Below are 27,182 nucleotides of genomic sequence, written 5' to 3'. Positions count from 1 at the left end.
TTTATTCCCACACATTTGACCACCTATAGTTGGAAGAAAAAATAAGGTTAATTCAAAAAAAAATTCTTTGAGACAATCTCACTCTCTTGCCCATGCTGGAGTGTGGTGGCATGATCCTAGCACACTAGAACCTTGAACTCCTGGGATCAAGGGATCCTCCCACCTCAGCCTCCCAAGTAGCTAGGACTACAGATGCATGCCATCACACCCAGCTGACTTTTTATATTTTTACTTTTTGTAGAGAGAGGGCTCTTGCTTTGTTGCCCAGGCTAGCCTCAAACCTCTGGCCCCAAGTGATCCTCCCATCCGAGTCTCCCAAAGTGCTGAGATTACAAGTGTGAGCCACTGTGCCCAGCTGTTAAAAAAAAACAGGATGTGTCTATTGTCACCTGCCATTGCAGCCAATAATCATGTGCCCCAGAGCAAGCATGAACCATATAGCTGGTCTGTCTACAGCCTCAGCTCCTGTGGGTCACCCATTGTGTAAGTGTCCCGTGACATTGAGTGCAGTTTCAGTATTTAAAGCTTTCTTTGCTTGCTTGTTTGTTTGGATACAGTATGGACCTTAACTGCAAGCTAACTGTTTCATCTAATGCTCAGCGCATCCCTGGAGGAAAACTTGGCTGTGTTGGGGCCATTTGAGAGGATTTTTAGATGTTCCAGATGGTAGCTTGATGGCAACTGACACAGGAGAATTTCCAACTTGAGCACTGACTTTAGATCCTAACTTCTTAGGCAACTCTCCTCAAAGTTCAGGTCTTTTGGGGCAACCCTCATTTCGTGACTACCTCGGGCTGAGTCATGACTGCTCACTGTCATTGTATTCGCTTCCTGTGGCTGTTGTAACAAATTATCACAAACTCAGTGGCTTAAAACAACAGGAACTTGGTATCTCACAGTCCTGGGGTTCAGAAGTGCAGCATAGCCTCACTGTGTTAAAATCAAGGTGTCACAGTGCAGCTTCCTTCCTGGAGGCTCTAGAAGAGAATCCGCCATCTTGCCATTCCCAGCCTCCAGGGGCCTCCTGCATTCCTTAGCTTGTGGCCCCTTCCTGCATCTTCAAAGCCAGCAGCATTGCCTCTGTGGCTGTTCTTCCAGTCACATCTCCCCTGGTTCTCTGCTGCTGCGAAAGGCGCTCTGATTTTAAGGACTCATGTTAAGTAGATTGGGCCTATCTGGAGAATCCAGGCTATTCTCTCTATTGCAAGGTCTCTAACCTTAACCACATCTGCAGAGTCCCTTCTAGCCATGTAAGCTAACAAATTTACAGGTTCCAGGGACTCAGGAGTGGACATCTCTGGGGACCATTATTCTGCCTGCCATAGTCATCTCTTCTTTCTTTCTCCACCCATTAACAATCCATGGAATCTTTCTGTATTTTCTAGTTATAGTTACCAAGCTGTGTTAGTCAAGGTTCTCCAGAGAAACAGCCCCAGTAGGAGATAGGTAGGTGATAGATAGACAGGTGGACAGAAGGGGAATGAGATTAATTATACAGAACTGCCTCATGTGACTATGGAGGCTGAGAAGTCCCACAGTCTGCCATGTCCAAGTGGAGACCCAGGAAGGCCAGTGGTGGTGTTCAAAGGCCTAAAGAATTAAATATTCCTCTACCTTTTGGTTATATTTAAGCCCTCAGTGGATTGGGTGATGCCCACTGATATTGGGGAGGGTATCTGCTTGATTTAGTTCACCAACCCAAATACTAATCTCTTCCAGAAACGCCTTCACAGCCACCCCAGAAACAATGTCCAACCAGCTATGTGGACATCCCTTGGCCCAGTGAAGTTGACACATAAAGTTAACCATCACACAAGCTGAAGAATCAGATTGGCCTGCGTTAGGTCTCCCCATTCTGCCTGAGCAGGCACTGATTTTCACATGGGATCACCTCACGGGTCACTAACCAGTCAGCGGTCAGCTGCCCTGGCTGTCAGCTGGGGTGGGGGGGTCACATGGCACTGACTATGGCTGCCTGCTTAAGAACAGGCGAAGACTCTTGCAGCCCAGAGCTGTCTCCCTCCAAAGGCAGTGGTAAGCGGGATGAGCTGCAGGCTGTTATGTGTCCTGGGATGGGAATCAGGCTTCTCCCAAACAAGTCAACCTTCCTGGGGACTGCAGCTTTGTGCTACTGCAGCTGGAAGCCCAGCAGGACTGTGGGTCTGAGCCAGCCCCTGAGTTGAAGTGTAGGAGGACAAGTCGCAGACAAAACCCCTCAGACACTGAGTTGAAGGAAGGGCTTTATTCGACCAGGAGCTTCGACAAGACTCACGTCTCCAACAACCAAGCTCCTGAGTGAACAATTCCTGTCCCTTTTAGGGGCTCACAACTCTAAGGGGGGTCCACGTGAGAGGGTCGTGATCAACTGAGCAAGGAGGGGGTACATGACTGGGGGCTGCAAGCTCCTGCGTCGGTAATTAGAACAGAACAGGACAGGGATTTTCACAGTGCTTTTCTATACAGTGTCTGTAATCTATAGATAACATAACCAATTACATCAGGGGTCGATCTTTAATTACCAGGCCCAGGGTGTGGTGCCAGTCTGTCTGCCTGTGGATTTCATTTCTGCCTTTTAGTTTTTAATTCTTTCTTTGGAGGCAGAAATTGGGCATAAGACAATATGAGGGGTGGTCTCCTCCCTTAGAAGGGGTTGTGGCACCAGTGAATTAGGTCATTGCCAGACCATTTTATAGACCAGGAAACTGAGGCACAGAAAGGCTCAATAATTTGCCTAAAGCAGCTCAGCTTGGAGAAGGCAAAGCAAGGATTTAAACCTAAGTGATCTGGCACCAAAGCCTGCACTCCTAGCCACTGCTCAATGCTCCACCATCGGCCACCTGTCCTGGAGAAGGAGGAGCACTTGCTGTGATCTCTTAATTGAAAAACAAGGCCGGGCACAGTGGCTTCCCAGCTCTTTGGGAGGACAACACGGGAGGATGGCTTGAGCAGGAGTTCAAGACCACCCTGGGCAACAAAAACGAGACTGCATCTCCACAAAAAACTAAAAATGAGCTGGGCGTGGTGGTGCCTGTGGTCCCAGCTACTTGGGCGTCAGAGGCGGGAGAATCGCTTGAACCCGGGAGATAGAGGCTGCAGTGAGATCTGATTGTGCCACTGCATTCCCTCCTGGGCAACAGAGCCAGACCGTGCCTGCCACGGTACGCTGGTGTCCTCTTGAAGAGGGGGCTGGGCGGGGACAGCGGTACCCACGGAGTCTCGGAGTCTCGAGGGGCACGTTCCCTCAGGGCTCCCAAGGGGCGCCCACAAGGCGCCAGGCTGAGCCGGCGCAGCCAAATCCCCTCAAGGCTGCGGCCGCCCATCCTGGGACCGCGCCCCTGCACCATGTGGACGGTGCAGGCTGGGCTGGGGTCTGACGCCCGAGGACCCCTTCCCCCTGCCCAGCCCTGCCCCCGCAGGCACTGGAGGGCTCCCCTAGGCGGGGCTCCAGGCTAGGGAACAGGGATGCCCAGCAATCTCGCGCTCCCGGGGCGGGACTCCAGCGGCAGGGGCCTCCCCAGGCTGCGGCTCCGCGCCGGTGACCGGGGCTCTGCCGAAGGGCTCCTGCCCCTGCCTAGCCTGGCCCATGCTGGCCGCATCAGGGGCTCCATTCAACAGACGACCGCTCCGGGCCTGGCGCGGGCAGGGGCGCGCAGTCACCGCCTACTCGGCTCCTTGGCTTAGGCTCCCCAACCCCCTGCCACAGGAGGCCACCCCAGACTTCGCCTGTCCAGGCGAGTGCTCAGGCTCGGTCCCAGCCCCGCCTCCTGCCGCTGTCCCTCCCTCTCGAGCCTGCACTGGGCCCGGGCTGTCCTCCTCCGTATCCTTGTGGGTGATTGTACGTCCAGGTGGCCGTCGCGAGGCACCTTAGACTGGGCGGCTTAGAAACAACATTGCTATCTCGTGGTCCTGGGAGTCTGCGCTCGGGGTGGCAGCGTGGTCGGGCTCTGGAAAAGGCCTTCTTCCCGGTTGCCCAAGGCCACCTTCTTGCTGTGTCCTCACTTGGACAGAGGGAGCTGCTCCTGGCCTCCTCTTACAGGGGCAGGAATCCTTCCATCCTCATGACCTGGTCACCTCCCCAAGGCCCCAGCTCCTTATACCTTCACCTTGGTTCGGGTTTCAGCGGAGGAATTTGGAGAGGGGCACACGAACATTCAGTGCATTGCCGTGGGCTTATATCTTCTTTTGCCTCTTCTGGCCCCTTAAAAGTCGGAGTCTTAAACCTTTCCTCCGGTAGGGGCCTAGTTTGTAGGCTGAGTACAGTCACCACATACAACACAGGATGCCCAATTAAATTTGGATTTCAGATAAACAATGAATAATTTCTTTTTGTTTGTTTTTTTGAGACAGCCTTGCTCTGCCACTCAGGCTGGAGTGCAGTAGCATGAGGTCGGCTCACTGCAACCTCCGCCTCCCGGATTCAAGCGATTCTCCTGCCTCAGCCTGTCGAGTAGCTGGGATTACAGGTGAGCGCCACCACGCCCGTTTGATTTTTGTATTTTTAGTAGATATGGGGTTTCACCATGTTGGCCAGGCTGGTCTCAAACTCCTGACCTTGTGATCTACCCGCCTCGGCCTCCCAAAGTGCTGGGATTCAGGTGTAAGCCACCGCGCCTGGCCAACAGTGAATAATTTCTTAGCATAAGTACACCTCCTGCAATATTTGGGACAGACTCAGGAATTATTGGTTGTTTATCTGAATTTCAGATTTTGCTGGCAGCCGTGTAAGAGCCTTGGGACAGGCAGGTCACTGTGTGTGACAGGGGACAGCCAGAGGCCCAGGCAAGAGGAGCAAATAGTGAAGCCTGAGTGAACCCCCCAGGCAGGTCCTGAGCACCCCCCACCAACATCCGGTTTCTGTCCCTTCTCAGTCTCCAGGAGGAGGTTTATTTTCTCCTCTGCTTCCTGGGCAGCTGTCCAGTGCCTAGCCTGACTGCTGGCAGCCCTAAGCAGATACACTCCAGATGCAGCGTGACCTCCTCGTTGCCACCTCTTGGGGAAGGAAACTGTGATGGGCTCCCTGCCATCCTACAACCATGGTGCCCACTGGAGGTGTCTCGTTCTAAAGCCCAGTGGCCTATTCCAGGCCCTGGTAGGAACCAATTTGGATTATTTGACCTGAATTTTCCAGCCAAAGCCTTCAGGAGGTGCCCATCCAATCCCACTGCAACCCGTTGAGTCATTCCTGCATCTGTCCTCTACCTGCCAGCTTCTACTCAACTTTCAGGACTACCTAAAGCAAGACTGCCTTAGAGAAGCACCTCTCCATTCCCCCACCCCAATTAAACTGGGCTCCCTGAAAAACAGTGGCCTTAATTTTTCCTTCAGGGCCATCATCAGATGTTTAACTCTCCAGCTATGGGTGTCATTTTGGGGTGAATGTCTGTTTCCCACCCTCAACCAGGGACTACAAGCTGTGCCAGGGCAGGTACCTGTGTCTTTGGTCACCTAGTGTGTCCTGGCACCACCTCCTCAGCAGGAAATGGGTGCCTTGAAGCCCAGTGGTAGGCATGTTGCAAGGATTGAGCCTCCTGAGGTCAGGAGACAGCCACCAGGTACAGCAGTGGAGGTGCCCAGTGGGTGGGAAGGGAAGGGAAGGGAGGCCAGGTGGGATGCCAGGTGGGGGCAGAGGAGGCTCCAGTGACCAGCTGGGTGTACAGGATGGAAAAGACCCACTTTCTCCAGCCACCTTTTATAAAAAATAAAAATATATTTTTTAAAGAAAACCTTTGTTCATGAAGAAATTGGGTGAATGTGTCTAGACAAGATTGATTGTAATACAGACCCAAAGACAGTTTCAATTAGTGTCAGCGTGAAATCCTGTAAGCCAGAGTTTTAAACCTTTTCCCTAGACCAAAGTACCCCAGTGGCCTCCTAGGGGGTCTCAGAACACAGTTTGAAGCTGTGTACTACAGTAATTTTTTTTTGAAATCTTTTATTTTGAAGCCTTATAAATGCTTCAGAGTTTTCAGAAACTCAAATACTGAATGTTCTCATTATAAATGGGAGCTAAATAATATGTACACATGGACATGCAGAGTGGAATAATAGACATGGGAGAGACAGAAGGGTGCGAAGGCGGAAGGGAGAGTGAGGCATGAGAAGTTACTTAATGGGTGCAATGTACACTATTCAGGTGATGGCTATACCAAAAGCCCAGACTTCACCACTGTTCAATATACCCATGGAACAAAACTGCAGTCGTATCCCCTAAATTTATACAAAATAAATAAAAGTTTCTGTTCCCCTCATGACATAGCAATGATTGTTCTATATAAAAATGACTACTTTCAGGCCAGCCACAGTGGCTCACACCTGTAATCCCAGCACTTTGGGAGGCTGAGGCGGGTAGATCACAAGGTCAAGAGATTGAGACCATCCTGGCCAACATGGTGAAACCCCGTCTCTACTAAAAATACAAAAATTAGCTGGGTGTGGTGGCACGTGCCTTTAGTCCCAGCTATTCAGGAGGCCGAGGCAGGAGAATCACTTGAATCTGGGAGGTGGAGGTTGCAGTGAGCCAAGATCGTGCCACTGCACTCCAGCCTGGTGATAGAGGGAGACTCCGTCTCAAAAAAAAAAAAAAAAAAAAAAAAAAAAATGTTGACTTTCCCCACCACAAATTTTCACATAAAAATGACATGCCAGAAAGGTGCATCACAGCACTGCGCAGGTATTTGTGACAGGCCTCATCCCTTGGAGGCTGCGAGCCCAGCTGGAGAAGCACAGCAGGGGGCCAACGGGATGACTCACAGATTGCACAACTGCAGGCATCTGGGAGCTCCCTGCTGATGGTCTTCTCAGACTTTCAACAGGTCTTCTATAAAAATTCTCTCGCTCTGGAATTGTTTGTATATGGCAATATGGGAAACCGATGTTTGAGTCCAAGAACATGTGCCAGCCTTCCGGCCTTCCGATCATTCCAGGATGAGTCAGTGAGCCAGTGGGGCACCCATGCGAGTTTTATCATCCATCTCCCCAGGCCATGGAGGATTTCTCCCCTGCTTCAGGCAGTCATAGACAATGGAAACCTGTTTCCCAGCAGAAAGCAGACAAGCTGAGCCTGGGGATTTGGCAAATCTCAATCAGAACTGGCTCCAAGCATCTTCTAGGTCTCACTTACAATTTAAAGCAACAGGCGGCTTTTACTCAACTGGAAGGTCTCAGCCTGTTCTTCTGCAGCAGCAGTGATGCTATGGGATCTCTGCTGCTAACAAAGCACCACTGCAAATGGCTTCTGGAGATATTATCCCTCTTGATGGTTGCTGTCATTATCTCCTTTGAAAGTGAAATTTACCTGACAAAAAATCAGAAAGTAGAAGATCCATTTTCTGTAATCGTGTAAATGTTGTTTTAAAGTGACAGTTGATGCTAAAATACATGTTCAGTACAGAAAATACCAAAGGCACAAAGAAAATAAAAATGTCCTATCATCACACCAAAAATGGGTAATGAAAATTAACATATTTTTTGGTGGTTTATCAGCACACGTCAGTATCAGTTAGAATTAGGTTAAGTGGCAAGGGATAGAGTCCTGAAAAACAGTGCTTTAAGGTAAGAAACTTCCTCCCTTCTCATTAAAAAAAGAAGTCCAGAGGTAAAACTTCCAAAGCTAGCATGCTGAATTCACAAAATTATTAGGGATCCAGGCACCTTTTAGCTCTCACATCCTTAAGGGAGTGGCATTTATCCTCATAAATGAAAATGGCTGCCAGAGTTCCAGTCATCACAACTATATCCCAGGAGACAGAATAAAGTTTATGTCTTCCTAGAAGACTCATGTGACACTTTCTGTTATATTTCATTAGTCCCATGGCTACACCTAGCTTCAAGGAAGGGTGGGAAATCTAGTCTGGGGTTCTATTACAAAAAGGAAGGATGACTTGCGTAGGGAATTAGAAGTCTGTGACAATTTATATACTTTTTCATCTTAAAGTTTAACTCTGAATAGATTCAAACATTTATTTTTACTTGACTCAAAAATAAAAAATTATGAAAAAACATACAGTGAAAGACCGTGCCACTCAGTCTTCCCTTCCTTTCCCAGATGCGTACAAGCTGGTAACTACTGTTATCAGTATTTTGTGTACCCTTCCAGAGTTTCTTAGGCACATACAGGCAAATGTGAGTAGCATCATATCCTCTTATTTTTAGCCCCAAAGTTAGCATGCTATGCATTTTATTCTGCACCTGGCTTTTTGTTTTTGTTTGGGTTTTTTTCTTTTCACTTAGGCAAATGTCTCCAAGACACATTGCTATCAATACATAGAAATCCTCCACATTCTTTTTTTCTGCTGCATGGTATTCTATTATATGGGTGTAGCATCAATTATCTAGTCCCCTATGATTAGGGTAGCCATAAAACCAACCATCCAGATTGGGACATTTTCAAGAGTGAACAGGGCTCTATTATTAATTATACTGGGGCAAAGGTGTAAACCAGGGCTGTCCCAAGCAAACTGGGATGTAGGGTCACCCCATAGATGATGAACATAGGGACTGTTTCCAGTCTTTTGCTCTTATGACAATGCTATCATTATTAATGTGCATATGTATATGTTCATGTGTGTAAGTTTCAAACATATACTTGCTGGGTCAAAGAGTTTATGCTTCTGACGGAACATGCCAAATTGCTCCTGTGGGAGTTGGATTAACTTGTTCTCCCATGAGCATCATAGGAGAGTGTCTCTTTAACCACAGCTTGGCCCACAGAGTGTGCTATCAGACATTTGGATTTTTGCCGGTCTAATAGGTGAGAAGTGGTGTCTGAATTTATTTTTCATTTGCATTTTGTTACAAATGAGACTGAATATGTTTTAAAATTCTGTTTGTGTTCCTTTTTCTGTGAACTGCCTTTTCATATTCATTGCCCATATTTCTTTTTCTTTTTCTTTTTTCTTTTTTTTGAGATGGGGTCTGGCTCTGTCACCCAGGCTGGAGTGCAGTGGTGTGATCTCGGCTCACTGCAACCTCTGCCTCCCAGGTTCAAGCGGTTCTCGTGCCTCAGCCTCTCGAGTAGCTGGGATTGCAGGCACCTGCCACCACGCCTGGCTAATTTCTTTTCTTTTTTTTTTTTTTTTGTATTTTTAGTAGAGATGGGGTTTCACCATGTTGGCCAGGCTGGTCTCAAACTCCTGACCTCAGGTGATCCGCCCACCTCAGCCTCCCAAAGTGCTAGGATTACAGACGTGAGCCACCACACCCTGCCATTGCCTCTCTCTCTCTGTCTCTCTCTCTCTATGTATATATATATATATATATGTATATTTTTTTTTTTTTTTTTTTTTCTTTTGAGATGGAGTCTCGCTCTGTCACCCAGGCTGGAGTGCAGTGGCGCGATCTCGGCTCACTGCAACCTCCGCCTGCTGGGTTCACACTATTCTCCTGCCTCAACCTCCCGAGTAGCAGAGACTACAGGTGCCCACCACCACGCCTGACTAATTTTTTTGTATTTTTAGTAGAGACAGGCTTTCACCGTGTTAGCCAGGATGGTCTCAATCTCCTGACCTCGTGATCCACGCGCTTCGGCCTCCCAAAGTGCTGGGATTACAAGCGTGAGCCACCGCGCCCGGTCCCATTGCCCATATTTCTTAGTGAGTGTTTGGAAACCTCATCTTGGAGCTTTTAGTACATTGGAGAGATGATGTATGTGATTTGAGATGCAAATAGCTTCCCCAGTGATTGTCTTTGTTTCTGCTTATGATGATTTGTTTTTGCCATGGAGAAAATTTTTTTAATTTTTGTCTCTTCTTTTGCAGCTTTGTTTTTTTTTTTTTGTTGTTATTCTTTTGTTTTGTTTTAAGATAGAGTTTTGCTTTTGTTGCCCAGGCTGGAGCGCAATGGCGTGATCTTGGCTCACTGCAACCTTTGCCTCCCGGGAACAAGCCATTCTCCTGCCTTCGCCTCCAGAGTAGCTGGGATTACAGGCACCCACCACCATACCCAGCTAATGTTTATATTTTTAGTAGAGACAAGTTTTCGCCATGTTGGCCAGGCTGGTCTCGATCTCCTGACCTCAGGTGATCCACCCGCCTTGGCCTCCCAAAGTGCTGGGATGACAGGCGTGAGCTACTGCGCCCAGCCCTTTTGAGGCTTTGGATAAGTCAAAGCTAGAAAGCCCTTCCCCATTCCAAGGTTATAAAGCTGTGCTCCTTTATAACCTTCTACAACTTTCATTCTTCTAGAACTTTCATTGTTTTCTTTTAGAACTTTCATTGTTTTGTCTTAAATCTTTGATGCATTTGGGATTTATCTTGATGTACATGGTGGGGTATGAATTTATATACATTTTAAATAAGTATATTTACTTTTCCCATAGTAATGCAAGCTTATTGTTAAAAAGTTAAGCAGTATTCTTTGGGAGGCCGAGTCGGGCAAATCACGAGGTCAGGAGATCGAGACCATCCTCGCTAACATGGTGAAACCCTGTCTCTACTAAAAATACCAAAAAAAAAAAAAAAAAAATTAGTCTGGCGTGGTGGTGGATGCCTATAGTCCCAGCTACTCAGGAGGCTGAGGCAGGAGAATGGCGTGAACCCAGGAGGTGGAGCTTGCAGTCAGCTGAGATTGTGCCACTGCACTTGAGGCTGGGTGACAGAGCGAGACTCCATCTCAAAAAAAAAAAAAGTTAAGTAGTATTTATGGTATATATCAAAAGACAGCAGTCTCCTGTTACTATCCTTTCCCTGTTTACCCCCCTTAGCCCCTCCAGTCTTTCAAATGTTTTTTTCTTTCTTTCTTTCTTTCTTTTTTTTTTTTAAAGAGACAGAGTCTTGCTCTGTCACCCAGGCTGAAGTGTGCAGTGCAGTAGCGTGATCATAGTTCACTGTACCCTTAACTTCCTGAGCTCAAGCAATCCTCCTGCCTCAGCCTCTGAGTAGCTGGCACCACAGGCATATGCCACCACACCTGGTTATTTTATTTTATTTTATTTTATTTTGAGATGGAGTCTGACTCTGTCACCCAGGCTGGAGTGCAGTGGCACGATCTTGGCTCACTGCAACCTCCACCTCCCGGGTTCAGGTGATTCTCCTGCCTCAGCCTCCCGAGTAGCTGAGATTATAGGTGCCTGCCACCATGCCTGGCTAATTTTTGTATTTTTAGTAGAGACGGGGTTTTACCATGTTAGCCAGGCTGGTCTTGAACTCCTGACTTCAGGTGATCTGCCTGCCTCAGCCTCCCAAAGTGCTGGAATTACAGGCGTGAGCCACCGTGCCCAGCCTACTTTTAAAATATATATAGAAATGGGGGTCTCAAACTCCTGGCCTCAAGCGATCCTGCTACCTCAGCCTCCCAAAGTACTGGGATTACAGGCAGGAGCCACCAAGTCTAGCCTGAAAGTTTATTTTTATGGGTATCTCCCTATTTATAAATAGTAATCTAACACTGTTGTATGTTAACTTCATTAATTTTAAGCATGCTTCATTGTTACGTTGCATGAGAGGTCTTCCCTTCAAATAGAGGTGAAGTAATAAATGTTAGTGAACTCTGTGTCAGGATTTCTGTGCAGTTAGTACTAGGATTTGACTGTTCTCTTTCTGCGTATTTGAATAATTAACCTGAGTTGGTAATTGTGACCTCCTTTTCAAAAGTGTAAAAACCAGACAGCACTTTGGGAGGCCGAGGCGGGTGGATCACGAGGTCAGGAGTTCAAGGCCAGCCTGGCCCAGATGGTGAAACCCTGTCTCTACTAAAAAAACCAAAAAAATTAGCCAGGTGTGGTGGTGTGTGCCTGTAATCCCACCTACTCAGGAGGTGGAGGCAGAGAATTGCTTAAACCCAGGAGGCAGAGGTTGCAATGAGCCGAGATCTCTCCACTGCACTCCAGCCTGGGCAACAGAGCAAGACTCCGTCTTAAAAAAAAAAAAAAAAACAGATTTAGGGTTAAGGCGCATGGGATGAGAGGAATTCCTTATTTTTTTCTCCAAAGCAATTTTTTTCTGCTTATACAAACTTATTGTTTAAAATAGCTGGTTGCATTTGCCTCTGAATAAGCAATAACCCAGCATCGGTTTTATTTACTTCCACGCTTTCAGCCTCGCATTTCTGAGCAGCCCCAAGATTCCTCTGCAGATGCTTTACAGGCTCCTATGTGCCAGGCACCCTGCCAGTTGCTGGAGATAGAACAGTAAGTGAGACAAACGGGGTTGTGCCCTTTTGGAGCTCACACTCTGGCAGGGGACGCAGACAAGAAACAGCCCAATACACAAGATGACAGGTGTTGATAAGCACTAGGAAGACAAGCAGAGCAAGGCAAGGAAAGAAGAGCCAGAGAGAGGGGTGCTATTCTAGGGAGGATGGTCAGAGGATGAGTGGGTGACACGATATGAGCAGATACCTGAAAGGTATGCAGGGGGAACCATGTGACAATCGGGGGAGAGCTTGATGGGTGGGCACAGTATGTCCAAAGGCCCTGTGGCAGGGACATACTGGTTCACTGGGGAGGGTCAGGGTATGGGGGGCAGCAGAAGGCCAATGTGAGCAGCAGAATGGGCAAGGCAGCTGCTAGGGAATGGCTCATGAGAGATGGGTAGGGCAGAACCTCCCAGGCCCTATCTGAGAAATGGCAAAGTTCTGAGCAGGACCTAATTAACATTTCTAAACAGTTTTTTTGTTGGGAGGCCGAGGTGGGAGGATCGCTTGAGCTCAAGACTTTGAGACCAGCCTAGGCAAGATAGTGAAACTCCATCTTTACAAAAAAATTTTAAAAATCAGCTCAGCTTGGTAGTGTGTACCTGTGGTCTCAGCTACTCAGGAGGCCAAGGCAGGAGGACTACTTGAGCCTAGGAGTTCGAAGCTACAGTGAGCCATGATTGCATCTCTGCATTCCAGCCTCGGCAGTAGAGCAAGACCCTGTCTCAAAAAATAAAATAAAAATTTAAAAATAAGCAATCTCTTTGGTAGCCATGCAGAGAAGTGATTGTAGAGGCACAAGAGTTAAAAATAAAATAATAGGCTGGGCACGGTGACTCACGCCTGTAATCCCAGCACTTTGGGAGGCCGAGGCAGGCAGATCACCTGAGGTCAGGAGTTCGAAACTAGCCTGGCCAACATTGTGAAACCCCATCTCTACTAAAAATACAAAAAATTAGGCCGGGTGCGGTGGCTCACGCCTGTAATCCCAGCACTTTGGGAGGCCAAGGGAGGCAGATCACGAGGTCAGGAGATGGAGACCATTCTGGCTAACATGGTGAAACCCCGTCTCTACTAAAAATATAAAAAATTAGCCGGGCATGGTGGCACGCGCCTGTAGTCCCAGCTACTCAGGAGGCTAAGGCAGGAGAATCCCTTGAACCCAGGAGGCGGAGGCTGCAGTGAGCCGAGTTTGAGCCACTGCACTCCAGTCTGGCAACAGAGTGAGACCCTGTCTCAGGAAAAAAAAAAAAAAAAATTTGCTGGGTGTGGTGGTGGGTGCCTGTAATCCCAGCTACTCGCAAGGCTGAGGCAGGAGAATCGCTTGAACTCAGGAGGCGGAGGTTGCAGTGAGCCAAGATTGCACCACTGCACTCCAGCCTGAGCAACAAGAGCAAGACTCCATCTCAAAAAATAAACTAAAATAAAAGTAAGGCCTGGCTAGCATGCCATTGCAGTAGTTCAGGTGAGAGATGAGGGGACTCAGCCCAGCAATGGCAGAGCAGATGGAGCGGCTGTGGAGAGTGCAGGAAGGAGAGGAATCCGGGACGCCCCTCAGTGCCTGCTGCTGCTGACATGGAGAAGACTCGGATCGAGAGTCAGGCGCAAGATGGCTTTCAACATCCAAGTGGAGAAGGTGAGTAGACAGGGAAATATAGAAGCAAAAAGACCAAGCCCCCTGCCTCAGCCTCCCGAGTAACTGGGACTACAGCGCCCACCACCACACCCGGCTACTTTTTGTATTTTTAGTAGAGACGGGGTTTCACGGTGGTCTTGATTTCCTGACCTCGTGATCCGTCCGCCTCAGCCTCCCAAAGTGCTGGGATTATAGGGCGTGGTGGCTCACCACGCCCGGCCAAGGCCATGGATTTCAAGAAAGAGGAAGTGATGGGTGACAAACTGCTGAGCAGTTGAGCAAGGCCTGAGGGGCGGCTATGGGGTTTGGCAAGACGTATGTTGCTGGTGGCTTTACAAGGGGGTGTCAGGAGTGGGGACCGAGGGCAGATCTCGCTTGGGAGGAGTTTTGCTGTAAAGGGGAACAGAGAAATGGGGAGATCATCGGAAAGGGATGTGGGATTAGGGAGGGTGTTTTCTTTCCTCTTTTTTTTTTTTCTGAAAGTATGGAAAGATAACAGTGCATTCTCTTGCCTGTGCGGATGCCAGGGAGACGGGGAAGAAGCCGGATTCCAGGCACACATGGAGCAGGGAGGCTGAGCATGGGGAGGCTGGCGACTGAGGCGTGTCGTTGCTTCCTGCAGCCGGTGCAGCTGTACAAGGGCATGGGACTGGATGTCAGCCAGACAAGGCTGGGGGACAGGTAGAGGAAATAGGCTGGCAAGGTGGAGGCAGTTGTCCAAGAGGGGACACCTGAAGCAGAAACTCTGGAGAACATGCAGTTACTGAGAGTGACAAGTCTCAGCCTTGGCCAGGGCTCTGTGAAGGTGGGTCAGGTGTGTTGGAGGGAAAGAGCGTTGTGGAGGAAGGGATTGGGAAGCAGAGGCAGGAGGATTCATGGACGACATTGTTGAAGCTGCCAGAAATGAGCATAGGAGTGTCTGGCGACAGAAGGGCAGTGTGAGGAGGATGAGAAACATTCCCTGAGTGGTCAGAGTGGCTGGAGGTCTGGAGGTGACTGTGGCAAGCAGGGCTCGAGGGTGATGTAGTCCCTAAGCATGCTTTTGGAGAGGCTGGGTTGTTACGGAAGGAGAGGGGAGGAATATTCTGGAAAAGTAGGGAGAAGAGCTCTGTCAGCTGCAGGTCCTCAGAGAAGGCAGGGTGTGGGAGACAAAAACAGACACCCCTTGAGAGAGCTGCAGGAGAAACAGCATCTTCAGGGGAGACCCCGACTTCTAGCAGAGTGAGAGAGTGGAGGGACATCCGAGAAGAGGCTAAGGAGGATGTAGAGGTTTTGTGATGACACCGTGAGTTGACACTGTGAGTTCCCAGTGGCCTACTGACAATTTGGGGGTCACTAAGAGGTAGACATTTAGGTCAGTTTAAAGAATGTTTGAACCCTCTGGAGATGACAGTGGTGTGGAATATGAAGTGGAATCCAGACTAAAACAGGAAAGAGCCAGGAGCACTTTCTGGAGTCAGGTGAATGGAATGACCAGGTGAGCCCAGGAGCCATGGGGTGGACTCCAAGATGTGCTGAGGCTACAGTAGAACCATCAAGGAAGAAACTCACTGACCATGCTTTTCTCAGCCCAGTTCATGAGGGGCTGCCCTGGCGGGAGGGCTTTCCTGTGGAGGTGGCCAAGGAGCACTGTGCTCTCCTCCCTCCACCAGGTATCAAAAGTCAACCTGCTGCCCACCCGCATTCACAGCAGCACTCTGAACAATAGCAGAAAGGTGGAAGCAACCCAAGCATCCATCTACAGATAACTGGATAAACAAAACATGATTCATTTATATAATGGGATCTTATTCAACTTTAAAAAGGAAAGAAATTCTGACAACAGTGCTACAACCTGGATGAACCTTGAGGACATTATGCTGAGTGAAGTAAGCCAGACACAGAAAGACAAATCCTGTGTGATTCCACCTACATGAGGTAGTAGAGTAGTCAGATTCATAGAGACAGAAAGTAGAATGGTGGTTGCCAGGGGCTGGGGGAAGGGGAAAATGGGGAGTTAGTGTTTAATGGGGACAGAGTTTAAGTTTTGCAAGATGAGAAAGGTGAGGTGAATGGAGGTGATGGTTGCACAATAATGTGAATGTACATTTTGGTTAATGCCACCAAAATGTTTAAGAGAATGTTAAAAAATGTCAGATTGGGGAAACTGAAGCTATCCTATTGCCTCGAGGCCACACAGTTGACAGACAGCTGCAGCATTGGACCAGAATGTGTCTCTGACCCCACACCCTGCAGGGGCTCTGCAAGGCAGAGGAAGAATCGGGGCTGTGGTGATTAGAAACAGTGAGCATCCTGGGGCGACCCTGTTGAGCCTCTTAGGAAGAACTTTTTAAATTTTTATATATTTTTTGTAGTTGGTTTATTTGAATGTGAGACACTACAATTGGTTTATATGTCTCCTTTTTTTTTTTTTCTTTTTTAATTTTGAGACAGGGTCTCACTCTGTCACCCAGGCTGGAGTGCAGTGGCGTGATCTCAGCTCACTTCAGCCTCCGCCTCCCAGGCTCAAGCAATCCTCCTACCTAGTCTCCAGAGGACCTGGGACAACAGGTGTGCACCACCTCACCTGGCTAATTTTTGTATTTTTCCTAGACACAGGGTTTCGCTGTATTGGCCAAGCTGGTCTTGAACTCCTGAGCTCAAGCGATCTGCGTGCCTTGGCCTCACAAAGTTCTGGGATTACAGACGTGAGCCACCGTGCCTGGCCAGGAAGAACTTTCACTGACTCATTTGCCACATTCAGATCTTACCCAGAGACATTTGAATTTCCAAGGGTGATGATTTGCATCGGGTGGAGCAGAGCACCATGGGCACTTAGCTTAGCCCAGGCTCAGCAAAAAGCTGAAATGCTCACAAACAGCAGGCCCTGGGCATTATGGTTATTTTCCTGACCTCAGTCTCAAGTGCCAAATCTCAAAACTATCATTAAAATGTCCATATTTTTTCATTTAGAGAAAACAGTGTCTGCTAAAATCCATAATATCCACCTGAGTGTTTGTTCAGCACAGCTGGCCTGACAGCACTTGTTTGGAACTTGACAAGTAAGCCTAAATTCACTGGGAAGGATGAAGCTAAGAAAATTTGGAATAAGAACGAAGGCGGATGCACCCTGCACATATCAAAACACACCATAGAGATGCAGTGCTGGCCAGGCACTGTGGCTCATGCCTGTAGTCCCAGTGTTTTAGGAGGCTGAGACAGGAGGATCGCTTGAGCCCAGGAGTTTGAGACCAGCCTGGGCAACACAGCAAGGCCCCATTTCTACAAAAAATTTAAAAGGAGCCACACAGATAGGAAAGAAAAGAGAAACAGAGGGTGTCCAGATGTAATGTCTACGTTATCCCACCTGGAAATTTCCCCTTGGAGCTTAGCGCTTCAATGCTGGCCTCTACCAAGAGCCTAAATCCAAGGTCGCCCTGAGGCAGCTCTTCATCTTACTCCAGAAGGCTGGAAACCTTCAGTCCTCCCCAGCACCCACTCATGTGTGAAGTGAGATCTGATATCTTTGAAGGACATCAACATTGGGTAGAAATAGCCTAAGAAAGACTTCCATGTCCTTTTCCTTAGCAAGGATCCACATGCAGATCTGGCCCTGGGAAGGGCATGGTGTGGGCATCACCAGAGGGGCAGCAGGAATGCAAACAGACCTGGCTTAAGATCCAGCTCTGCTACTTAACCAGCTATGTGTGGTGGCTCTGGGAAGGTCATCCAGTCATCTGCAGCCTCAGCCACTTCACCTCTCTACACAGGATCAAGTTACAAGCTATGTGACTTGCTTTTGTATATCTTCTTTGGAGAAGTGTCTATTCAAGTCCTTTGCCCATTTTTAAAATTGGATTATTTGTCTTTTTCTTTTTTTTTTTTTTTGAGATAGGGTCTCACTGTTACCCAGGCTGGAGTGCAGTGGCATGATCTCGGCTCACTGCAACTGCTGCCTCCCGGGTTCAAGCCATTCTCGTGCCTCAGCCTCCCGAGTAGCTGGGATTACAGGCACTCGCCACCATGCCCTACTAATTTTTGTATTTTTAGTAGAGACGGGGTTTAACCATGTTGGTCAGGCTATTCTCAAACTCCTGACCTCAGGTGATCCGCCCGCCTCAGCCTCCCAAGTGCTGGGATTACAGGTGTGAACCACCATACCTGGCCTGGACACTAGACCTTTATTAGATATATGATTTGCAAATATTTTCTCCCATTTTGTGAACTATCTTTTTATTCTCTTGATAGTGCCCTTTGATGTACAAAAGTTTTTAACTTGGATGAAGTTCAGTGTATCTAATTTTTTATCTGATTGCTTGGGTTTTTGGTGTCATAGGTAAGAAATTGTTGGCCGGGCATGGTGGCTCATGCCTGTAATCGCAGCACTTTGGGAGGCGGAGGTGGGAGGATCACTAAGTCAGGAGTTCGAGACCAGCCTGGCCAACATGGTGAAACCCCGTCTCTACTAAAAATACAAAATTAGCTGGGTATGGTGGCACATGCCTATATTCCCAGCTACTCGGGAGGCTGAGGCAGGAGAATCCCTTGAACCCAGGAGGCAGAGGTTACAGTGAGCTAAGATCATGCCACTGCACTCCAGCCTGGGCGACAGAGCAAGACTCTCTCAAAAAAAAAAAAAAAAAGAAAAAGAAATTGTTGCCCAAGGTAATGAAGATTTACACTTATGTTTTCTTCTAAGATTTTTATAGTTTTGGCTCTTACATTTAGGTGTTTGATCCCTTTTGAGTTGATTTTTGTATATGACTTGAGGTAGTAGTTCAACTTAATTCTTTTGCATGTGGATACCCAGCTGTCCCAGGAGCATTTGTTAAAAAGGCTATTCTTTCTCCCATTAAATTGTCATGGGATCCCTGTCAAATATCAATTGACCATAAATGTAAGCATTTATTTCTGGATTCTCAGTTCTAATTCATCAATCTATATGTCTGCCCTTATGCCAGCACCACATTGTGTTGATTACTATAGTTTTGTAATAAGTTTTGAAATCAAGAAATGTTCATTTAAAAGTAAAAACCTAAAAATAACAAATAAAAATAAAGGGAAAAAAAAAGAGGTGTTAGTCCTTCAATTTTTTTTTTTTTTTTTTTGAGACGGAGTCTTGCACTCTCACCCAGGCTGGAGTGCAGTGGCACCATCTCGGCTCACTGCAAGCTCTGCCTCCCGGGTTCACACCATTCTCCTGCCTCAGCGTCCCGAGTAGCTGGGACTACAAGCGCCCGCCACCACGCCCGACTAATTTTTTATATCTTTAGTGGAGATGGGGTTTCACCGTGTTAGCCGGGATGGTCTCGATCTCCTGACCTTGTGATCCGCCCGCCTCAGCCTCCCAAAGTGCTGGGATTACAGGCGTGAGCCACTGCGCCTGGCCTTGTTTTTCTTTTTCAAGATCGTTTTTGCTATTCTGGGTCCTCTGCATTTCCATATAATTTTTAGGATCAGCTTGTCAATTTTTGCAAAATTTTGAGAGATTGCATTGAATATGTAGATCAATTTGGGTAGTATTGCCATCTTAATAATATTTTCTTCCAATCCATGAATATGGACTATGGACTGTCTTTCCAGTTATTTGGGTATTTTTAAATTTATTTCAATTATGTTTTGTAGTTTTCTTTGTAAAAGTCTTGTGCTTCTTTGGTTAAATTTATTCCTAAGAATTTTGTTTTTGATGCTAATGTAAATGAAGTTGTTTTCTTAATTTTATTTTAAGATTATTCATTGCTATTGAGTAAAGATACAATTAATTTTATATTTTGTCCAAGATACTGATCTTGTATTCTGCAACCCTGCTGAAGGGCATTTATTTGTTCTAAAAGGTTTTGTTTTTGTTTTGTGGATCTCTTAGGGTTTTCTATATACAAGATTATGGCATTTGCAATATACATATATGTGTGTGTATATATATATAGAGAGAGAGAGTTTTAGTTCTCCTTTCTAATCTGGATGCCTCTTATTTGTTTTTTAATTTTTTCTTTTGGCTTTATTGCCCTGGCTAGAACCCCCAATACAATTCTGAATAGAAGTGAGAGCAAAATCCTTGTCTTATTCTTGATCTTAGAGGGAATGCTTGCAGTCTTTTATCATTGAATATGCTATATTAGCTTTGAGTTTTTCATAGATATCCTTTATCAGGTTGAAGATATTTCTTTCCATTTCTATTTTGTTGATTTTTTTCAAATCATGAAAGGATGTTAGATTTTGCCAAATACTTTTTCTATGTGTATTGAGATGATCATGTTATTTTTCCTTTATTCTATTAATAACATGTATTACATAATTAAATCTTATTCATTAAACCAACTTAGCATTCCTGAGATAAATCCCACCTGATCATAGTATATATTTTATTTATTTATTTATTTATTTTTGAGATGGAGTCTGGCTCTGTCACCCAGGTTGCAGTTCAGTGGCACAATCTCAGCTCACTGCAGCCTCTGCCTCCTGAGTTCAAGCAATTCTGCCTCAGCCTCCCAAGTAGCTGGGACTACAGGTGCATGCCACTATGCCTGGCTAATTTTTGTATTTTTAGTAGAGACAGAGTTTCACCATATTGGCCAGGCTGGTCTCAAACTCCTGACCTTGTGATCTGCCCACCTTGGCCTCCCAAACTGTTGGGATTACAGGCGTGAGCCACCGTGCCCGGCCTCTATATATCTTATATCCTTTTTGTTCCTCTATTTCTCCATTGTTGACTTCTTTTTTGTTAAATAGGTATTATCTAGTGTACCTTTTTAATTCTCTTGTCAATTATTTGTTAAAATGTCAGAATATATAATGATATAAAAAAGCTTTCTTCCTATATTGTTCCATTTCCTCCTCTCCTTTTGGCTATTAACATTATACAAGTAATGTCTTTATACATTGTGTGCCCGTCAGCACATATTTCTAATTATTGTTTTATGCTGTCTTTTTTATTTATTTATTTCTTTATTTATCTATCTATTTTGAGACAGAGTCTCGCCCTGTTGCCCAAGGTGGAGTGCAGTGGTGCAGTCTTGGCTCACTGCAACCTCTGCCTCCTGGGTTCAAGTGATTCTCCTGCCTCAGCCTCCCGATAAGCTGGGACCACAAGCGCATGCCACCATGCCACCTAATTTTTGTATTTTTTGGTAGAGACAGAGTTTCACTATGTTGGCCAGGCTGGTCTCGAACTCCTGACCCCAAACGATCCGCACACTCTGGCCTCCCAAAGTGTTGGGATTACATGTGTGAGCCACCGCGCCTGGCCTGTATTTACATTTCATACTCTCTTTTATAGTTGTCTTTGTAGTAGCTTTTTCTGGTGTACTTTATTTCTTCATGCATATTGAGTTATTGTCTAGTGCGCTTTCATTTCAGCCTGAATAAATCCCTTTAGTATTTATTGTAGATCTCTTAGTGAATTTTTGTTTATCTACTCTCTTAATATCTGCTTCCTTTTTGAAGGACATTTTTACTAGATAGAGAATTTTTGGTTGGCAGTTTTTTTCTTTCAGAGCTTTTACTATGTCATAGTAGATGCCTCTTCTGGTCTCCATGACTTCTGATTAGAAGTCAGATGTTAATCTTATTGAGGGTTCCTTGTACATAATAAGTCACCTTTCTCCTGATGCCCTGAAGATTCTCTTTGACTTTAGCTTTTGACAATTTGACTGCGGTGTGTCTAGGTGTAGATATCTTTGATTTTATCCCACTTAGAGTTCACTGAGTTTCTTCGATGTACATGTTTATTTTTTTCATCAAATTTGGGAAGTTTTTGACCGTTATGTTTAAATTTTTCTGTTTCTCTCTCACTCTCTTTCTGGTACTCTGATTTTGCGTATATTGGTACACTTAATGATATCTCCGAGGTCTCTGAAACTGTTGATTTTTCTTTTATCTTTTTTCTTTCTGTTCCTCAAATTGGATTATCTCAATTGACCAGTGCATTCAAGTTCACTAATTATTACTTTTGCAAGTCCAAATTTGCTGTTGTGCCCTTCTATTAAATTTTTCATTTGTTATTGTACTTTTTTTTTTTTTTGAGATCGAGTCTCGCTCTGTCGCCCAGGCTGGAGGGTGGTGTCGTCATTTTGGCTCACTGCAACCTCCACCTCCCAGGTTCAGGTGATCCTCCCACCTCAGCCTCCTGAGTAGCTGCAATTACAGGAGCGTGCCACCATGCTCAGCTAATTGTTTTGTTTTGTTTTGTTTTTAGTAGAGACGGGGTTTCAACATGTTGGTCAGGCTGGTCTCGAACTCCTGACCTTGAGTGACATGCCCTCCTTGTCCCTTGGCTTACCAAAGTGATGGGATTACAGGCATGAGCCACCACACCTGGCCTGTTATTGTACTTTTCAACTCCAGAATTTCTATTTGATTCTTCATCATTTCCATCTCTTTTTTTGAGATTCTCTATTTGGTGAGACATCTTTCTTTCAATTGTTTAGACAGATTCCTGTTTATTTATTTATTTATTTATTTTTATTTTTATTTTTTTTTGATGGAGTCTTTCTCTTGTCACCCAGGCTGGAGTGCAGTGGTGCAATCTTGTCTCACTGCAACCTCTGCCTCCTGGGTTCAGGCACTTCTCATGCTTCAGCCTCCCAAGTAGCTGGGATTATAGGCCTGAGCCACCACCCTCAGCTAATTTTGTATTTTTTTAGTAAAGACAGGATTTCACCATGTTGGTTAGGCTGGTCTCAAACTCCTGACCTCAGGTGATCCACCCACCTCAGCCTCCCAGAGTGCTGGGATTTACAGGCATGAGCCACTGCACCTGGCCCCTTTTAATTTTTTGAACATGTTTAAAATAGCTGATTTAAAATCTTTGTCTAGGCCTCAGGCGCAGTGGCTCATGCCTGTAATTTCAGCACTTTGGGCACCGGAGGCAGAAGGATCGCTTGCAGCCAAGAGTTTGAGACCACGCCGGAAAACAAAATGAGACCCCATCTCTACAAAAAAATTAAAAAATTGTCCAGCATGGTGGCACATGCCTGTAGTTCCAGCTACTCAGGAGGCTAAGACAAAAGGATCACTGGAGCCGAGGAGTTCGAGACTGCCGTGAATCATGATTGTGCCACTGCACTCCAGCCTGGACAACACAGTGAGACTCTATCTCTAAAAAAATTAATTAAATAAAAATAAATGAAACATACATACATAAAATCTTTGCCTAGTAAACCTAACATCTTGACTTTCTTAGGAGCAGTTTCTGTTGTTTCTTTTTTCTCCTGTATGTGGGCCATATTTTCCTTCTTATATGCATGTCTTATAATATTTTGTTGAAAGCACAACATTTAAAATAATAACAATGTGGCAACTCTGAAAATTGGATCCTGCCACCCCAGGGTTTGTGGTTGATACTGTTTGTTGCTGTTGTTGCTGTTCATTTGTTTAGTGAATTTCCTGGACAAATTCTGTGATGTCTGTATTTTTTGTCACATGCAGCAGCTAAAGTCTCTGGCTAGTTAGCTTAGTGGTCAGCTGATAATTGGATAGCAATTTCCTTAAATGCCTTGAATCTATAGTCTCCCAGCCTTTGCAAAAGGACTTAGTGTGTGTGTTGGGGTACACTTTCACCATTGACAACTCTACTTTAGCCTTTATTTCCTGCTTATGCACAGCCCCAAAGTCAGCCAAAGGTGACAGATTATGGCATTTTCATGTCTTTCCTGGGCCTATGCACATGCACAAGACCTTACATATTCCCAGGAATAAGAGCTTTTCTTTTTTTCTTTTCTTTTCTTTTTTTTTTTTTTTTATCAAGTTTCGCTCTTGTTACCCAGGCTGGAGTGCAGTGGCGCCATCTTGGCTCACTGCAACCTCTACCTCCCAGGTTCAAGTGATTATTCTGCCTCAGCCTCCCAAGTAGTTGGGACTACAGGCGTGTGCCACCACACCTGGCTAATTTTTGTATTTTTAGTAGAGACAGGGTTTCACCATGTTGGTCAGGCTGGTCTCGAACTCCTGATCTCAGGTGATCCACTCACCTCGGGCTCCCAAATTGCTGGGATTACAGGCGTGAGCGACCATGCCTGGCCTGAATAAGAGCTTTTCAAAGCCTCCTATGGACATGTCATTTTTTAGTTTTTCTTTTTAATTTTTTACCAGCTTCTTGTTAGTCCTGCCTAGTATTGACATTTCAGGCAACTGCGGTTTAAACTTTTCCCTCATCCACCCCTAAACACACACACTTTTCCACGCCTCCATTTCCTCAAGACAGTTTTATCATGCTGGTTGTAGTGGATCATATCTGTAATCCCAGAATTTTGGGAGGCCAAGGTGAGTGGATCACATGAGCCCTGGAGTTCTGCCTGGCAACAGAGGGAGACTTTGTCAAAAGAGAGAGAGAGAAAAAAAAAGAAGGAGGGAAGGAAAGGAAAGGAAGGAAGGAAGGAAAAGAGATTTATCAAATATTTTCATTAAATCAATATTCAGTGTTCTTTTTGTTTGTTTTTGTTTTTGTTTTTGTTTTTGAGATGGAGTCTCACTCTGTCGCCCCGGCTGGAGTGCAGTGGTGCAATCTCGGCTCACTGCAACCTCTGCCTCTCGAGTTCAAGTGATTCTGCTGCCTCAGCCTCCTGAGTAGCTGGGACTACAGGCGCCCGCCACCACGCCCGGCTAATGTTTTGTATGTGTAGTAGAGACGAGGTTTCATCATGTTAGCCAGGATGGTCTCTATCTCCTGACTTCAGGATCCACCCACCTTGGCCTCCCAAAGTGCTGGGATTACAGGCATGAGCCACCATACCCGGCTCATATTCAGTGTTTATATCAGAGTTTCCCAGCAGGAGCAATATTGGCATTTTGGTGGGACAATTCTTCATTGTAAAGGATATTTAGCATCTCTGGTCTCTGTCCACTAATTGCCAGTAATGGTTATATAACAGTGGGAACCAAAAACATGCCTACATATTTCTAAACATGCTCTTGAGCTTAGCAGGCAGTATCACTTGGTTAATAATCTGCTTCACAGTATTTTGACTGTATAATTAGGTTTACACTGAAACATATGTACTGTTATTGCATTTTCTGTCTTCAACTTTCTTTTTTTGTATAGTTACTAATTACCGCCCTTATTTGTTTAGTTTCTTAGTAACGATCACTATTTGCTAAGATCTCTGAATGTATATCAAATATCTCTCCATAACATCAAACATAGCAAGTAATTGCTTCCTTCTACTCTTACTTTATTTATTTATTTTTTTGAGGCAGAGTCTCTCACCGTTGCCCAGGCCGGAGTGCAACGGTGGGATCTCGGTTCACTGCAACCTCCAGCTCCCGAGTTCAAGCGATCCTCCTGCCTCAGCCTCCTGAGTAGCTGGGATTACAGGTGCCTGCCACCACGCCCAGCTAATTTTTTGTATTTTTAGTAGAGACAGGGTTTCACTCTGTTGGCCAGGCTGGTCCCGAACTCCTGACCTTGTGATCCTCCCTCCTCTGCCTCCCAAAGTACTGGGATCACAGGCATGAGCCACAGTGCCCGGCTGCTTCTTTCTACTCTTTCTTGGAAACATTCCTCCTGGAGCCTTCTGTCTTTTCACACAACTCTGAACTGATTAACCAGGACTGCTGCAAAGCAGACATTCTGGGGCTTCTCTTCACCACCATCCTGGTAATTGGACTCAAAAAATGTGAATTGGAAAATCCAAGTTGTCTCCACTGCCTGTTTGACTGGGGGAGGCTGAAGAAGTTCAGGATAATGCAGAGCATAAAGAAGTTACATGGCCAGGTGTGGTGGCTCACGCCTGTAATCCCAGCACTTTGGGAGGCTGAGGCGGGCAGATCATGAGGTCAGGAGATCGAGACCATCCTGGCTAACACATGAAACCCTGTCTCTACTAAAAATACAAAAAAAAGTTAGCCGGGCGTGGTGGCGGGTGCCTGTAGTCCCAGCTACTTGGGAGGCTGAGGCAGGAGAATGGCATGAACCCGGGAGGCGGAGCTTGCGTGAGCCAAGATCACACCACTGCACTCCAGCCTGGGTAACAGAGCGAGACTCTGTCTCAAAAAAAAAAAAAAAAAAAAGAAGTTACATTTTCTCTGAATGTCTGAGGGCAGAGTGAATGTATGTGTAACATTACTTCATACATATATGGAATGAATACTCTTTAATGTGCTTCTATATTTATCATATAATTTGCTCCTTATCTTAACTTTCTCATTTCAGATTTGAGGAAATTGAAGTGCACTGCCTGGCACCCACTTTACTTCTGAAACAATACATGTGGTAACAGTATTAAGTGCTCACTATTTTGCAAACATTGTTCAAGAACCCTAGGAAAGACAGTACAGAATAAATAGAAGGCAAAGTCTTTTAGTCAAAGAACTTAAAGCCCGTCAGTGTTGGGAACATGCAATTTGTGTGTGCAATGGTGCAGGAGTCTGGTCGTGTCCATCTCTGGGGTGCAGAGCTGCCTCTGAAGACTTGGCAAGACCTACCCAGCAGTCGTTCACTGAGCAGAGACTGAGGAGCCTCCTGGGATTGGGCTCATCCTCAGGAAAAGCAGAGCCAGTCCCAAGCTTGAACCAGTGACAAGTCCTTGGATGTCAGAGAGAAGTAGAACGTTGAGGTACAGTAAGAAACCCTTGTTGACTTCCAGAAGTGCTTGAGGGATTTTGTGGGGAGCTGAGGCCTGGAGAGAGTCAGCTGTTGTGAAATGTAGGCTGTGACTCCTGATGTGTGCCATCTTTATGTACAAGCCAGTGAGGCCTAGAGCTCTCAGGTTAGACTTAAAATTTCCCTCTGACACTGACACAGACACTGAGGGGCAATGTGCACTGTACTCTTTTCCTCTTTATTTTATAGAGCCCCAAGTTTATTCGGAGGGTAACATATTTGGGAAAGGTATGCCCCTTCCTCTTCCCCATGAAATAAACCATATTTGGTCAAAGCCAGGCATGATCATTCCATTTCCCTGTGTTCATGGTTGGTGTAGGGTAGCATGTGATCCACAACTTCACCCCATGATAAACGGTAGGGAGGCTAGCCCTATTCTGCATTGAATGAGGTTGCATGAGCAAGCAATGCTTGCAGCTGTGGCAGCCTTTTTGTAACCATGTGGCAACAAGCCTAAGAGGAAAGCTACTGAAGATGGCAGAGCAGAAAGAGAGAACGTGGGCCTGTCATGATATTTCTGGGACCATCTGTATGTCACCTGGATTCTGCTCTGGCAGTTGAGGCAGGATGAGAGGGGTGAGAGATGAGAGGATGTGTACTAGCAGTCTGGAAGAGGTCCACAGAGGGTCAGTTTGTTCAGGAAACATACCCTTCCACTTTCACCAGTGAAAGTCCCCCTTGAGTTTCTAGGGCTCTAGTCCTAACCTAACCAGATGCTTTCATCACTGCAGTTGTTTTCCAGGAGTCAGGATCTAGAGGTAGTCAGATGGCAGATGGCTCCTCCTGCCCCTTTTTAGCCTGACTCTGTGAAGTAGATATTGTTATCCCATCTTATACATA

General features: G+C 46.0%; 1 pseudogene; it reads left to right on the top strand.

The window, feature by feature from the left end:
• Positions 1-26,612, top strand: part of LOC129533378 (cytospin-B-like) — a 108,000-nt pseudogene extending 81,388 nt beyond the window's left edge.
• Positions 26,613-27,182: the final 570 nt, after the last annotated feature.

Source organism: Gorilla gorilla, chromosome 4, assembly GCF_029281585.2.
Source record: "Gorilla gorilla gorilla isolate KB3781 chromosome 4, NHGRI_mGorGor1-v2.1_pri, whole genome shotgun sequence".
Taxonomy (NCBI): domain Eukaryota; kingdom Metazoa; phylum Chordata; class Mammalia; order Primates; family Hominidae; genus Gorilla; species Gorilla gorilla.
The sequence above is the reverse complement of the archived record's forward strand: the minus strand, read 5'-3'. Positions and strand labels throughout refer to the sequence as shown.